Here is a 13,931-nt window from a genome sequence, read left to right as displayed (position 1 = left end):
GGTGTTCCTCAATTTTATTTGCTGAATGCTGCTTAGAGTTCTAGGGTCACAATCCTAATTCTAGCACCGTGGAAGCAAGCCTAGTTTCTGTAATAATGCTTTTCCCTTTGTACTGATTTTATCCAATATTGTGAAATTAGAACAGCCAACAGAACTTTGAAGCTTTTCAGATGAAGCACATGCATTTTAACCGAGCTTTTATTTTACAGTTTTACTACTAACAAAAAACCATTTTATTTCTGTGGTCTCATTCCATAGAAATAAGCTATGTTCTCAGTAAATATTGATTTCTAGGAAAATAAAACAGAAAAATACAGTTTAAAAGGTTGAATATTTTTCAGGTCTATGAAAAACAAAGCAAGACAAATGAAAATGAAACACAGAAGATATTTGCATCGTTTCTGGCTTCATAAAGCAGGGGTACAAAAAAAAGATGCCCAGACCACTTTTCTGTACACATTGTAATAGATATCCAGTCCTTTCTGATTGTTTTCATTCTCTCTTCCACCAAAAATAATTGGTTTTATTTCCTCATATATGAGACTTACTGAATTCTTATGGCTCATAACTGCAGTGTGATCAGTACTACAAAATATGTGTTACAAATGTAGACATCTTGCATTGACTCAGTTAAATTGTTCTCGGTATTTTATTGGGTTTTACTCAGCATAGCCCTTGCCCTCAGTCAAAGTGAGCACTGGAGAAATATTAAGACAAAAAATTTCAAAACTGCAACTTTCTCTGGTTTCTCAGAGTTGCGTCCACCCAGCCAAGAAGTGTAATTAAACAACACCTCTTTCACTCTCATGCACACACACACAAAAAGGTATATCAGAGTATATTTAATTAGGAATACTTCTGTTCTTTTAACTTATCTCACCTATTTGATATGAAGTTTTTCAGCACAGAGATCATGACTTCCTGAGTCTGCATACAGCTGCTGCCAAAAGCTGTGTCCTAATTTCCCCATATCTGTATTATATAGTAGCATTCTATAAATGTACTATGATTATTGAAACCATCATAGGAAAGAATCCCTTATTTTTGCAACCAGCATGTCACCAATCACAAGTCTGGATTTGTAATGCTACTGATTTTATCTATTAGCACCTATAGATTTCATATATAGATATAGATTACAGAAATAAAGTAAAAGAGGGCTGTCTGTGCCATTTCAAGATTATATCCAAGAAGCATATTAAAAAAGCATATTCCTAAAATTGCTAACACCCCAAGGAACCACGGAACCACCTGGCCCCAGGTGCATCCCTTCTTCTACATGAAACATTGTGCACATTCAGGAGTCACTAGGGATACACCAGGGTGATGTTTTTTTGGTGGAGAGGCTATATGGATGTTTTAACTCTAGCACCATAACACAAGATTCAAGTTACCAGTTCTGCTCCATGGCAGCCCTGTTAGTTGAGCAGCTTTAGGTCCAATCAGCTGTTTCGAACTCTCCCTTGGCTGCAGCTTGAAAAGCACAAGGGAGGACACAGGGAGGCGGAGGATACTCAAAATAAATCTTGGCTGGTGTGGTGGCTGAGGAAAGAGTTACACCACTTTATCACATACCCTTTGTACAATGTTAAAACTAAATTAATTAAATAAATCAGTTGATGAAATCACCCTATAAATGTGACAGCACATCATAATTCACTGCAGCTGCAAAATCAGGGAGCAGATGGAAGACGTTGGATTTTTCTTTGAGCTGAAGTGCCACTTTGCTGGTCCCATTCTATTTCTTTTAAGATTACTACAAGTGCCTGTGTACAGAGGGCCTGATTCTGCAGCTGCTTCTTGCACAGTACTTCACTGTCAGGAAACTTTCCACAGAAACAAAGCAGCTGCCGAACTATACCTTTCATATTTTCTTCAGTCATAGGAGGATAATCCTGGCCTGTGTTACACTGGTGAAAAAGAGGACAAAAGTTTGCTTTAATTGTAGTCCATTAAGTAGTGAAATGATCCTCCCTGTTGTCCTCTCATTATGCACTGTACATTAAACAGAGTTCTTTTAACAAGGGTAATTGTTTCCTCTAAAATTCAAGCTTCAGTACTAACTAGCAAACTGGATTTTTCTCATGACAAGCAGTGCCTCAAACAGAAAACATGTTTTTGGCTGGCTAGAGCTTTATATTCTTAATTCACCTTTACACCATGCAAAGGGATCAAGGAGTAAGGGAAAACATGATATAAAAATATTTTCAAATAGTCAGTATGTCCCAAATGAAAACAAAAGTGACTTAGAAATTGCTTTTGAAACAATTTATAGCTGTGTGTAAGGTGGAGCACCCAGAGCAGGCTGACCACCTTAGCCATAGGCCCATGCAAGTGGATTTACTGCCTGGGGAGCTGTCTGCTGCAAACTGCCAGACTTTGCTCTGCGCTTTATTCTGTCACGACCCAGTGACATGGGAGAACAGGAGGGTGCTATGCAGCTCTTGGTCTTTATTTTCATCTTCAGGTTGTCAGGTTAAAAAAAGACAGTGCAGAGCAATGGACTTGCCTCATCAAAGGAAACAAGCACGAGTGTTGTTCCCTGTCTTGGCAGGGGACAGAAGGGCCGAAGAATCAAACAGGGTTCCTTTGAAGTGACTTACAGTCTCACCCAAAAGCATACCAAACACAGCACAAATCCTTCCATATTGCTGGATTTTAGTTTATGTTGGTTTGGGTTTTTTTCAAATTCTCTCTCAAAATTGTACGACGCTTTCATGAGTAGCAAAGGTAATCTTGAAAACATAAGTCAGATGGGAGAGAAAGAAAGACAAAGGAATCTGAAAAATGCCTATGTACCAATGCTCTGACAAATGGGACCAATTCCAGTGGAGGACAGGCTAAGGCCGCTAGAAGATTGGGATTAATCTCCCCTTCTCACTCAAAGCTGGCCTGAGAAATGAGGATTAACAGCAGTTAATATAGTAAACATTCTCATGAGCATTAGCCCAAACAGTAACTACTAAAGACAGAGAAACTTCCCCTTGTTTTACTGAGAGCACTGCTTAATGGTGCTGATGAGCGTGGACACAGCTTAAGCTGTAGGGGGAAGAGATGGGCATTTCTTTCTCCACTGAGGTGTCTGGGCACAGTAACTCAATGGTGCTTCCCAGTTTCCCAGCCTGCAATCAATAATGTTCATGCAGACAGAAGCCTGCAAAGAGAGGTAATGCATCTGTCCTGAGGTGAAAACTTATGATCAGTCAGTCTTAAAATCTCAGAGTTTTCAGAAACCAGTCTAATAGAACAGGGCCAGTACAGTACTGAACAAGTTACATCGTTACTCTACCTTCACGTTTCCTCATCTATCATACTCTCAAAGTTTGTTTTGAAAGTTTAAGGACTCTGTAGACCATTATGCCTGCCACTTGGATTACCATTCTTTCTTCCTACTCAGTTATTTGAAAGCTGAAACGTATAAAACCAATCCTAAACCAGTTAAAGATCAAGAATGACTTTTAATGAACACTATCATTGCAACTCCAGAACTACAAACCACAGATCCAGAACATTTCTTTAGTATCAATTTTCAGATCTCAGACTTAGTAGGTAATTGAAGCCTGTTTATATTAGAAGCTAAATAGTTACTTTGTCTTTGATCGTGGTAATCAACAGCATATTTGACCAGACCATAGTACATGGAAGAGGAAATGAAACTGCTTAACAAGAGCGCCTTTTTCACGGCCTAGATAAAATGTCTCGATGGTTGCTTTTGTAAGAGAATCCTAACTTTATGAGCTCCAGAAAAAACAATGAAAATTCTCCTTCCTAGAATTTTTTCTTTTCTTTTTTATGGAGGGTTGAGGCTAATGCAGCAATAACCTGAAAACAAGAAGGGGTTAGGATTGAAATAGTTAATATTGACCTATCAAAATTATGCCCTTTCATGTTTTGATAATGGTTATGAAGGTTTCAAAATCAAACCTTTGGCTGAGGTACAACGGAGAGAAAGGATGGAAATGGTGTAACCAGAGCATGAACAGAAGCAGTTGCTTCCAACAGTTCATTTCAGCCGCAAACCGCAAATGAGAAGGCACACAAGAATGGAATACAGAGGTGACGAATTTAATGAAGGGGAAAAATTAGGGGCTTTGTTGCTGCTGAGTTGATATTGGGGGTGGGGGAGTTTGTTTGTTTGTTTGTAGGGTTTTTTGGTGTGGTGGTTTTCTTCAGTTTTTTGCTTGTTTGCTTGCTTGTTGGAGTTTTTGCTTGCCTCTGTGTGTGTTTGCTGTGTGTCAGCTGACCTATTTATGTTCCAAACCATTCCATATTAGGGTCAGAAGAAGAGATAATAAACAAAAACCAAAATGAACCATAAATAATACTGCATAGAATCAATAAAGTCATAATATTCAAGAAAAAAAGCAGCCAAAAGGGATCTGCTTCCATTAGAGAATAATCCAAGCAGCCTAATTTAGGTTTGAGTTCAAGTCTAGTCCTCAAAAAGCACCAGTGAAAGAACAGGGAGATTCAGATTTGATTTGATTATATTATCTAAAGTGCTTAATGCTACCACAAGTGTCATGCAGCACGTGAGAGCAAGTTTTGCACACAAAAAGCAAGCCTTTCCCGTGTAGATTAATCACTGAAAAGAAGAAACGTTGATGGCCAGCTGTGATTGTGGGATCAGGGGAGAGGCTGCTCATTTTTAACTTTATGTCCCTCTCTATACTATAACATAGTAATTCACCCATTGATGAAAGGAGATTTCAGAAATTAATAAACTACCTCGAGAACTGGGGGATAAATTCCCTTTATCACATTTCAATGATGATTTTATCAAAGGGGATATGATATCTTTCTCTTTAAACCTTTCAGTTGCCATTGTGGCACATGGTAATCATAGAGGACTCTGTCTTTCTTTTACAAAAATACTGAAAAAATCACTGAAGGGAATTGCTGACAAATCCTGTGCATGATTTTAGTTCCAGAGCTGTCCTCCTACTCCGGTATAGAAAAGCTTTATAGTAGCCTTCCTTCATGATTCATAATATTGATTTTAGTTTTTTAAATATCTAATCCAACAGTTTCAAATTAAGCAAAGAACACTCCACCTGATTTGTGAACTATCTTAATAGGATGAATAGCTAGAAATCTCTCTCTTGGCCCATTTATATAAACTCCAAGCTTTACACAATACAGCTTGAACTCTTTCTCTCCTATCACTGCTAGAAAGGCTATGTTATTAACATTACATACATCTACTCATCATTGTGACAGAAAAACAACATGATCATATTTACAGCAAGAGTCACAGCTGTGGGTGTCCCTTACAAAATGAAATTAGTTTTGATTTTGTGTCATGCCAATGTTCATTAATGACATAGACTCTAAGAGGGCAAGATCAGACAGAATGATGAATCATTGCAACAACAATAAATGAATATCTTAGCCAGGGTCCACATACCTCTCTCTTCTATCGGACATATATTAGATGGTCTTCATATAAGGCTGTTGGAATTTGACTGTCTGCCCTTCAAAGAGGAAGCTCATGGGTTACAAGGATGAAACAATAAATACATATATAAAAGCACCAAAAAAGGCTCTACAGGCCCTGTTGACCACCTGAATAAAAGTGCCATACCAATGGATAATATGATAGCAACTAAGAAAATCCAACAAAAACTGCACATGGCCCTGTGCATCCCCATTTTTTTGTTTGAACTCATGCTAAAAATAATCCTACTATCAGAAATCAGCTAGCTCTGAGGAAGTCTTTAGCTGAATTTGTGAGACAAGCTTGAAAAGTTTTATTTTGGAAAAATTATTTCAATATTTTCTGAGAAGGTTAAAACTGAAAATAAAGTAGCCTAAGTTATAAAGTATTTGAGGAGAAGAGCAGTTTTGCTCTGCATCTGCAAAATGCCTGATATATTATTGGGAAAGGGATAAATAATAGAAATTAGCATTATTGCTTAACTTCTCAAGCAAAACCGAACATTTTAAAATCCAGGCAAATCTACTTATTTATATGAGGCTAATAACAAAAACTATGTAATTTATGAAGAACATAATTTGCTACGTGAACCAGCAATACTGGAAACACTGAGATAGTATTAAAATTAATATTTATAGAAGCACTGAAGACTATGGGCAAGAGATGTGCAGAAATAAGCTTCAGCTTGGCTGCATATGTAAAAAATGTTAGAAGATAAAGTTTAAATAAAATAATTACAAGGAACTCCATTGGTGTCTTGTTGGCTTTCTATCTAGATTATAATTGCAGTAAATATCTTTATGTTTGGAAGCACGACTTTTCTCCCTCCATGTGCCAAGGGTATGAGTACTGCTGGTACACAATGAAGGAAATGAGACAACTTTTTTCACCAAATGTTCTTTCTCCTATTATTTCTCCTTAATTTAATATATAACTTCACTATTTGAATGAATAAACGTATTTAGAGGCTATCTCATTGACATTTTTCTTCTCTTTTTAAAATAAATTTAATAACTTTAATTAAACAGCAATATTTGCTCTTCACAGCAAACTTTAGACACAAATTGGATTGGTCTAATTCTTGTGGAACTGGTTTTAATGTGCTTTGGATAAGCAATAAAGTGGGACATCAGGTCATAACTTTCTAGGTTTTTCTAGTTAATTCGTTTGCTGCCAAGAATACAGAATATTTACAGGACTACCATTTAAAAAACACTTGCCCTGAGCAACCAAATGTAAGGAAACTCATAAGAGATGGTAGGAAAAGACCTAAGTGCTTATGATCTGATTCACTTTTTAATTCTTACCAAAATAGCAGCAGAGTTCATTAGTTTCCTTTTACATTGGCCTACTCTTTAAACCACCAGGTGACTTAGAACTCTAGTTTGTTTCTTGTCTCAGAGATGAATGGAAGGTCTTTAACTGTACTTTGTTCTCAAATCTGTGTGAAAGTTAACGGGCCCTACAGGAATGATCTGCTTACTCTTTAGTGAGGGTCATAGAAAATCTTTCATTTCAAATATCCTGTGCAATTGCCATTACTGACACTAAACACGTAGTAAAGGTGAAGGGTTTTTATGATTAAGAGGTAGATGCTACTAAATAGTAGTTTGTGAAACATAGGTTGATATTTATTTCATATCTAGGAATAGAAACACTTCTCAAATCATGCATAGCTTAAAAAAGAAAACTTATAGGTAGGGTTCATCAATTTTATGCTGAGAAAGAATAAAATTGCTGAATTTTGTATGCTAAAAGGCTTTGGCACGTAGCACAAAAGATAATCTCCCAAACTTGAAGAGGATTGCAAACATTAAAACGTGGTCAATGCCCATACAGCCTTCACTTCTCCTCCTCCACAGGTAGAGATGGCAATATTCCAGTTTCTGAATAGCTAATGTTCTCTTCATACCTAATAAGACAAAAAGCTTCGTGCAAGTGGTAATTGTTACTGCTCAGTAGGAGTGGATGGACTAAACAAGAGGGTAGCTGTGCTGAAAGGTGCTGCCCCAGCCTAGCCACCTTATTTCATATATTCTTTTAGCAAATGAGACAGAAAAATCCATTCATAGAATGAGAAACTACTTCAAGCAGGCATCTGCAGATCCCAACAAACTTTTCCCAGCCGCTAGGAAACCTCTTTTAGGGATTACAGGACTGGTGCAGTAATAACCCTCCAAAAAGTGGGAAAAATGACAAAAGAGGAATATATGATAGTCTCTAGGATGGTTTCACACACATGCAAATCAGAAATAATTCCACTGAAGCCAAGAGATATTTGTAAGCATAGGTAAGAAAGTAAGTAGGAAGAGATTAGACTTCTCCTAAGGATACAGTTACACGTTCATTTATCTTGGCAACAATGCATGTTAAATAGGTCTCCACACACTTTCTTGTCCTGCCAGGCGTTTGGTTCTACCAGCCAGAAATATAATGCAAAAAATTCTTCTTAGTGCTGGCTTCTGAAAACCACTTATGTGAACAGCTACGTATGTATATGTGCTCACACAAACCTATGTGACATGAAAGAGAAGCTGGTCTACTAAAATGATTTTAAAAGGAAAAATTACAATCTTTACCAGTAGAAAATAATTCAAAAAACAAAACAACCAACAAAAACCCCCCGCCAAAACAATCAATCCCCCCAAACAACATCAACAACAAACAACTAAACCTCCCTCAAAACAGCCTTCAGAAAAAAAAAAAACCAAAACCACAAGAATGTTTTCTATAGAACTATGGTTAAGGGTACTGGTTTTTTTAAGATAGTCTAAAAATATATGGCTAGCTTCTTCTGACAGGCTACATTTCCAATTTCACACATTATGTGGGCTTGTGGATCAATGGCTCAGAAATTTCCCTGTTCACCCCAGTCAATTGTGCCCTGCAGCCTTGTTATGCTATGGCTGGGCAGGCACCCAATTCCCAGCTTGCCACCTCCCAGACAGATGTTATTTCCAGGGACATTGATAGCTTCTAAAGAAAATGTCAAATTAAAAACACTCAGTAGTGGTCATCTTGCCCAAGAGAATTTTGAAGGAATTGGAAACTGACATGATCCAGTAGTGACCCCACAACCAAGAAAGCCCGTGAGAGCAGAGAAAACCTTTCCTGGCAGCCAGGGTGGGTGAGAGACATCCTAGAGAGCCCTTGTCCTACAGGGTGAACCCCTCAGCAGTAGCTGCTCACCATTCTTTGGAGCCATGGATCATTCCCCAGTCCAAAGACTGTTTAAAAGGGAGAGAACCTTCAGGCAGAATTACAGCTTCCTGCTTGCTCCAGATAGCTGTGCAAAGGCAGGAAGCCTTCATCCTGGGGCCATGAAAGCACATGAGGCTCTCAGGTAACACATGAGTACTTATGATGCGTATGACAGAATCCTGGGAGATTGAGCCATTCACTGGTACTTCAGAACCTTATATCACTGTGCTTGTAAATCACTGATGAATGAAAGCAATAAGAATACAATTTTCTGAAGAAAAAATAGCAACTAATTCATATAAAGAACCGAACACAACTTAATCATGAAACAGTAACTTAAACTGTACCCAAGGGCCAAACAGGTTTAGGATTTTTATTTCCATTTTTTTAAATTCACCACTACTTAGGCTTTGACTTTAAGGTAACCAAGACTGCTATGGCAAATGATTGGTATTCAACTGATTTTTTAAATTGATACATTGATTAATTGGGTGCCCTTCCACTAAATTACCTGAAAGGCATTGCCATCCTCCTGATGTATCATCTCAAGTTCAGAAGGAAAATCTTTTTAAAAGTTCATCTTCTCTGTGACACCAGTGAGGGAAAGAAAGTCAATTTTTCAAACAAGGAGGTAGAGCAGAATCTCTAGCACGGCAATGAAAGCATACAGTCATGGTGGATCACGTAGTGAGGAGGAGCCACACATTGTCATTTTAAATCCAGAATCAGAAGCCCACACTCTGAGACGCTTTCTGATACCGCTGTAAACCTCGCTTCATTAAGCAAATTTATCAGACTGTTGTTGTTGGCAAGTCACTTGAAATGCAGTATACAAATGCAGCAGAGAAGACCTGAATGGTGGCAGCAGAGACAATACAACAGCTGGTTTTGGAGATACAACCAGAGTTACAAGAGCTTCAAAACTTCTTTCAGATCCTGTGCAGCTCTTTATAAAAGCATACCACGTGTACCAGTTGTGTCTCTTTTTTTTTTCCTGCTGAGGTGACTCCTACGTTTGCCAGCTTGCAAAGATGCAGTGAAATTGATTTTGGGTTCATGCTTAATGGCTGTGACGCAAGTGGCACCTGCACACTGAGGAGCAGAACTCCCCCAGCACTGACCTTTGGCCACAGCACTCGCGGCTTTAAATGGATTTTGGCAACCTACAGTTTTGTGGAATGGATTATTACATGATTACTATGGAAATACAGGACACTAGCAGAATATTAGCAAAATAAAATATAAGCCAATAAATAGAGCAGTTGCTCGTTGAAATATAATTTCCAGTCAGGCAACTATATGGCAGTGCAAACAAAACAAAACCTAGGCAGTTTCTATCTCCTTTTAAATATTTAGCCTTTGAATCTTCTGGAAAGTTACATTCGTGCTTTTGGATTTAGGTTTTTTGGTACTTTTTTTTTTCCCTTAGAATATTGCCAGCTCCTTTCCCCCCCTGCACCACTCCAGGTTCAAAGCTCTTATTTCTCCCTGACAGACTACTAGCTGAAATCAAACAATCACTGCTGATTAAGTTTATAAAAATGGAGTTCCTCATCTTCTAATCAATATTTTTGTTGAATTGCAACACTATAAATTTTCTTGGCCATTTACTTTAGCCCCCTTCCCATAAGAAGTAACCCTTCCCAACTAGTAGTTAGGGATGTAACCTATTCATACATTAAAATGATCTATTACCCAAGTCCCCAGGGCGCTGTTTTCTGTAATAGATGTTTAAGTACCATACCTTATATGCACACACACATGCATATGGATAGATAAATCACTGATATCTTTTTGAGGTTCATCCCACAGAAACTGCACATACCCCTTAATCCCTCCGAAAATATTGACCTCTAATTAACCCAAGCCACAAATGAACATGCAAATCTGTACTTAAATTTCTTCTGAAATAAAGATGCACTTAAAATCACCTCAGCATCTGAAGGCTGGGAAGGAAAAAAATGCAGAAGCAAAGGTATGAGAAAATAGTCATGCACTGAACATCCTTTCTCTGATTAAGATACATTTTCGTCTCTACTCTTTTTCTAGTTATTTTTTCTGTTTACAATACAGAATTAAATTTTATAAAACTTCACTTTGCTATGATTTTATTCAGCCATGACATGAATGGGAATGCTGTTGTGGCTATTTTCCCAGAAGGAGGCATCAGATGAAGTACTAAAATTTTAATTACTCTCCCTACTCCTCCCTTCACCACCTAAATGAACTCCAGTCCATATTCCATATCACCAGCCTTCCTTACAAATACAGATTTCAGTTGTGCTCACAGGAGCATGTCCCTGCACTTTGAAGTGCAAGACAGCTAATGACGTGTTTAGTCTTGAATACTTTGACAAGTACATCAAAAGGCCACCAGTTTTAGCACATGGTTAACTGGACAAAGATTGATTCACCAAATGTCTATTGTCCTATGCCAAACCTATACTCCAAAGGTGCTTATATTGCTGTCTGGCCAGTGTCATGACCTCTTTGTAACTACATCAGTCAGGAAAAGTTATACTAACTCTTCTTCTGAATGTGCTTTAAGATCCACATATTAAAAAGGATTTTTTTTTAAATCAAGTATTTATCTTGCACAGCTAAAATAAAAAACAACCTCTCACAAAAAGAAATATCAGTGAGCAAATACTGGTTTTCGTATTGACTCCTTTTGATTCAGTTACCTGGACAATATGTACTAGGGAATGCCATGATGGAGAGCCAAAAGTCAGAGGGATCAGCTATTGTAGAAAACACTACCTACTTCCAGTGGCAATACACGTTTTTTGACCTACAAGTGAAGTGCTACTCTCCTAGGCTATCGCTACAGAGAAGACCCTGGTTTCACACTTATCAGAAGCCTCATAGGTTTCCTCTATCACAAAAGTCACCTCATATCCCATCAGGAGAGTAAAGGGAGAAATGAGACAGAAGGAGTCCACGTGTATGTAACTATTGAAATCAGAATTAAAAGGCTTGAGCACGCCAGCATTCATTATATCTTTAAGCATTTGGAATAAACTCTCTCCCTCCTCAAAGAGTCCCCTGGCCCCCAATATTTTGGAAGGATTTTGATGTCTTTTGATCAGTTTTGGTGTGTATACAATAAATCAGCAACAGCTCAGTTAAAATATACAGGGCAGTATAAGGAATATGTTGGGAACATGCAAAATAGGTGTTTAAACAGCTTAGACAAAATCATGAATCAACTTTCACAGGGAAAGTGTTTCACTAAGCACTCTTGATTATTCTGGTTTTAGAGTATTGAGTGTTAAGATGAATTCACACACAAGTAACTGTAATTTTCTAAATTACAGAGTACAATCACATGAGAAAGTGCCATATTTCATGTCTATGGATGAAGAAAATGCTCTAAAATACATACAACCCTAAAATTCTAATGATCGCAGGACTCAATCCTTAACGAACACCTGTAACACCTGTGACAGCAGAGTGACTGTGGCTGCTGGAGAAGTTATTATGGCAAGGAATGTTTCATACAATGTAGGAAAGCATTCTCAAGAACTGTATAAATCCTTTCAAATATTCCAAAAAAGGAGGTGGTGGGAGGCACAGAAACAAGCGCCATCAAATATCTTTCCATACATTTTCCTTCTTGAGACCTGCCTAATTTAGGCTGTGGGTATGTTAGACTGTACATTCTCCTAAGAAGAAAGAGAATGGGGAAACTTTGTGAAGAAAGAATTGAATGTGCCTTGAAACATTCAGAGATTCTGCATGTTACAGTTCTAAAACTACTTTCTTCTTTGCACTCCCCACATGCATACTGACAACACGTATGACTGGCATAGAGGTAAGCATAGTAATATTGTAATATAGTTACTTGCACTTCAGTTCCCATTAGGGTAATGATCGCTTTGGTTTCACATTTTTAAGCTCCTTTATGATAGAGTATTACTGAAAACTGCATCTGCCTTCAGAATATACACTCAAGGAAATACAAAACTCAAAACTGACAAAATAACCTGTCAGTGAAAAATGCAGAAACTGCATATTTAAGAAATGGCATGCACAAGTGTCAGCAGGAGAGCAGAGACAAGGAAATTTAGATTGTTCTGAGTTTATACATTTATTGCTAAGAGGAATGTTTGGATGACCAGCTACAATACATAAGAGAGTTAAGGATTAGAATTATATTTAAATACAAAAGATGGCCCTAGAGTCACATCAATTAAACTACAACAGAATTATTTGGAAAGATGTAGTGCAGAGTGTGCCCTTGCTGACCTCACTGTTATGATTGACTTCCATACACAGGCAACAGGATTAGACTTCTCCTACTAATCTCTTCATTGGCCACCAAAGAAAGACTTCTGATTTATATATACAAACACTCACACGCATAAATATGTGTGCTAACACCTACCCACATACACATGTGTTTATGAAATCATAATGAAGGTAAGACTTCCCTTGCTGCCATAAACTAGCATGGACACACAGATACTGAATACTTCCAAGATAAGAATGTTTGAACTAGAACCACATTATCATCCTGGAAAGTACATCTTATGGAAACTGCTACTGCGTGATTAACTAGTATCTAAATCACTGCAGGGAAGCAAAACAGTTATTCTCAACCATAGTGCCGTTACTGTATTTGTATTAATGGGAGGGAAGAAGAGGACAATCTGCAGAGCCTTCCACAATAAAAAACATACCCCAGCAAATTAAGTGCACTTTTGTTGCTCTCTCAAAAGCTGTAAAATTCCTGCTCTGGACACTGCAAGACACAAAAGCAAGACTAACTCTACTTTTGCTTTTAGCACTGCATTCACAAAGCAGCAATACCAAATTGGGGGAAATCGGAACACTGAGACGCACACAGCTGGGTAACTGTCTAGACAAACCCTGGAGGAGCAAAGCAGATACTTACAGGATGAAAAGAAACTACCAAGGAATGGTATTTATACTATTTGTATCCATGTCCATGAATACTTTGTTTACAAGCCAAAAGGAGCCAGTGAAAACCATGGCCCAGAGCACCGGTCCTCAGTCTCTCTGCGTTGTGACTGGAAAATTCAATGGCAATTGCAGAGCTATTTAAAGCATATAGTCCATACAAATAAAAGACAAACAGCATTTCAACATAGCAGGTGGTCCACTATCAACTCTGATGTATAACTGTTTCAACACAGCTGCTTATTGCTTATTTGTAAAGAAATACCTTATTAATAGAGAACGAGAATAATGGATAAAGATGTGCATATAAATTTAGCCTACATGGAGCTAGGTCGCTACAATTTAAAACTGCATTTGATGTAATTTAATT

General features: G+C 37.8%; 1 protein-coding gene across 2 annotated transcripts in view; it reads right to left on the bottom strand.

The window, feature by feature from the left end:
- Positions 1-13,931, bottom strand: part of RET (ret proto-oncogene) — a 130,372-nt gene that overhangs the window by 106,059 nt on the left and 10,382 nt on the right. The window lies entirely within an intron of this gene.

The sequence above is a fragment of the Corvus hawaiiensis genome, chromosome 8 (genome assembly GCF_020740725.1).
Source record: "Corvus hawaiiensis isolate bCorHaw1 chromosome 8, bCorHaw1.pri.cur, whole genome shotgun sequence".
NCBI lineage: Eukaryota > Metazoa > Chordata > Aves > Passeriformes > Corvidae > Corvus > Corvus hawaiiensis.
Note: the sequence above shows the minus strand (reverse complement) of the source record. Positions and strands in the feature narration are given on the sequence as shown.